Source organism: Girardinichthys multiradiatus, chromosome 10 (assembly GCF_021462225.1).
Source record: "Girardinichthys multiradiatus isolate DD_20200921_A chromosome 10, DD_fGirMul_XY1, whole genome shotgun sequence".
NCBI lineage: Eukaryota > Metazoa > Chordata > Actinopteri > Cyprinodontiformes > Goodeidae > Girardinichthys > Girardinichthys multiradiatus.
In genome coordinates, this window is record NC_061803.1 from 2,943,203 (window position 1) to 2,946,424 (window position 3,222).

The window sequence follows — 3,222 nt, forward strand, 5'->3', positions numbered from 1 at the left end:
TCGTTTCGTGCCATAATAAACAGAATCCCCACTAGTGTAAAAGCCACGCTGCCTCACAGAGGAGCTTTTTCTGCATATCTGGAGAAGTATGCAGAGATGGAGAGAAATCTGAAGGCCTCACTGAATGAGGTTGACTTTGTGTCAACTACCGTGGATATTTGGACTGTTAATGGCAACAATAGAAGCTATATGGGAGTAACACTCCACTGGATCTCCAGTGGAGTGTTACTCCACTGGATCCATAGATCCACATTAAAGAGCAACACGGCTGCATTGGCATGTAGGAGAATTCGCGATAGACACACATATGATGTTATTGGTGCAGAAATCCAAAACATTCATTCTTCGTATGGACTACTCAACAAAGTAGACTGATAATGGATCCAACTTTGTGAAGACGTTTAAAGTTTTCCAACCTGTCACAGAGTCAAGAGTCCACCCACACAGATGATGATGTCACTTTTTTGGATATGTCGGAAATCCTCGCAGCTGAGAATGAAGGTGATGGCCAACTGTGTCTACCACCGTACCACAGGTGTGCCTCACACACCATCAACATCATTTCCACAAGTGATGTGGAGAAATATTTAACTTCCCATGCAGAGAGCAAGGCCGTTTATAGGAGCAGCACAGCAAAATGCACAGCGCTATGGACCAAATCCAGCAGATCTACCCTTGCATCAGAAGCAGTGGAGGAAGTCAGCTAAAGAAAGCTCCTGGTACCAACATCCACAAGGTGGAATTCATTTTTTGATGCTGTAAAGAGAATTGCAGAAATTCCCATGAGTGAGCTGAATACTCTATGCACCAAGCTGGGAGTTAAGTGCTTCATAGACCGAGAGTACCAGTTCCTTCATGAGTACTGCACCTTCATGAAGCCCCTCACTGCAGCTCTGGACATTTTACAAGGTGACTGTCCTTATGGGACTTTACTACCCACACTTGAAGTTCTGATGCAGAAGACCCTGGCTGTGAAAGATTCGATCTCCAGGATGACTGCAGGCCTTCCAGATGCTATAGTGCAGGTATGTTCCATCTGTAAGATACTTAAAATTTCTTACACAGGATTTTTGTACATTGAACAGTATTTTCAATATTGTGGCAAAAAAGATTAAAACAAATGGAAATGTCAATAAGAATCCTAAAACAAACAAAAAAAAAAAAATCCATAATATTGATCCCACATTAGACATGGTTTGCAGGTAATTCAATTACATAATAAACAGTAGGCCTTGTAGACATATCAAAACATATAAATTATATTTTCAGACTATCCAGACTCGTTTTGCTGGTGTGCTGGACGACAAAGATGCCCTTCTCGCAGCTGTCAGTTGTCCTAAATTCAAACTTCGATGGCTAAGGGATGCAGGTAGGAGGGAACGAGTGAAAGAGCTTCTGATAACCGAGTGCCGCACAACTGCTCCTGCACCACAGGCCCGCACTACAACTGCTAGCCAAGGTGTGATGGACTTTTTCACTTTTGAGGCAGAGCCAGAGGACACCTACTCTGCAGAACAGGAAGTCATGGACTACCTTAGGTCAGCCTATGACCTTCAAATTCTGCATCGATTTACAAACATAAAGAAAATGTTCTTGAAGTATAACACTCCTGTGGAGCAGCTTTTTAGTCTAGGAGGTTTGGTGCTCACACCTAGAAGAAATAGACTTTCTGACAGGAGGTTTGAAAAGCTTCTGTTAATGAGATACAACCACCGGTTTACTCGTCACACTCCACTGTTTCACTCATAAAATGGGATTATAACATAAGATTAAGCCAAAGTAACAAAAGCAGACATGTCAGCCTATATGTGGTTATACACTACTGTAAACTGTCACTCCTTGCTGCTCCAATGCTGTGAACAGGTTCCATGTTTAGTTTTGTCATTACAGTGTTAATATTTAAACATGTCTGGTCAAGAAAGACTGTCTTCATTATATTTTTTTATTTAAAAAATATTTATGTTCATCGAAGTGAAGAACGACTATTTTATTTTTTAAAAAGTATTTGTTTAGTGAAGTCAAGAAAGTCTTTTTTTTCTTTTTAAACATGTATCTTTTCCTGAAATGGTTTTTAAGTTCAGCTTTATATGTTGGGAGATACATTGTTAATGTTACTATTAAAATGCACTTTAAAAAAAGTAAGTATTGGCAAAGCTCATAATTTTTATTTTGAGATGATGGGGGACTGTGGTCAGCAGCTGCTGAAAGTAACTAATAAAGTAACTTGTAATCTAACTTAATTACTTTCAAAATCAAGTAATCAGTAAAGTAACTAAGTTACTTTTTCAAGGAGTAATCAGTAATCAGATTAAAGTTACTATTTGAAAGTAACTATGCCATCACTGATTACAACATAGTACAGCTCGAAAACAGTTTTCACATACGATACACGAGAGCGCATGCGCACTTACCTCCGAAACAGAACGGTCACCAAGGAAATTGGGGCGTTTGATTTAATGGACTGGGAGATTTTACACAGGTGGTGCACAGACATAAAAAACATCCGCTTGCAATAGGACAGGACGAACAATAAACCAATTACCATCTACAGACTTTTAAATAAAATCGCGAAAACAACCGAACTGTCAAATTTTAAATTTGAATGAAATCAAAACTTGACCAAAAAGAAGAGAACAATAACTTCTTTGTTCAAAAGAAAAGACGGAAACTGAAGATGAAAAGTTATGCATCAGAAAATGGTTTATCATTGTTTTCATACATGGCAGTCCTTTAACAATTGATATATATATATTACATTGTCAAGTGATTCTAATTTCTGCTTTATACAGACAGCCTACAGTAAAGTAAAATATTGATACATTTTAATCAGTTTGAGTTTGGACTTTGCTGAGAGAGAGAGATCTCGAAGGGGCCACAGATGAGAGTAACAATTACAACACCACATATATATATATATATATATATATATATATATATATATATAATACGTATACCCCCTGTGCCTCCCCAGCCCCTCCTCTAGCTCCGCCCCTAAGTACCGGCAAGAATTTAAAACTACTTTCACCCCTGACTAAGTATAGATGTTCGACTAAAAGATTGTAACTACTGAACAAAACGTTATAATGTCACAGTTTGTGATTTTTTAAAAGATTTTTCGTACAGGGACATTTTAATAGAATGAAGAGATACGGAGAAATTAGCCTTAATTCGCTCATAATTGTTGTTCCATCTTCGGGACCACTTCGGCTCCGCTCGTTGTTT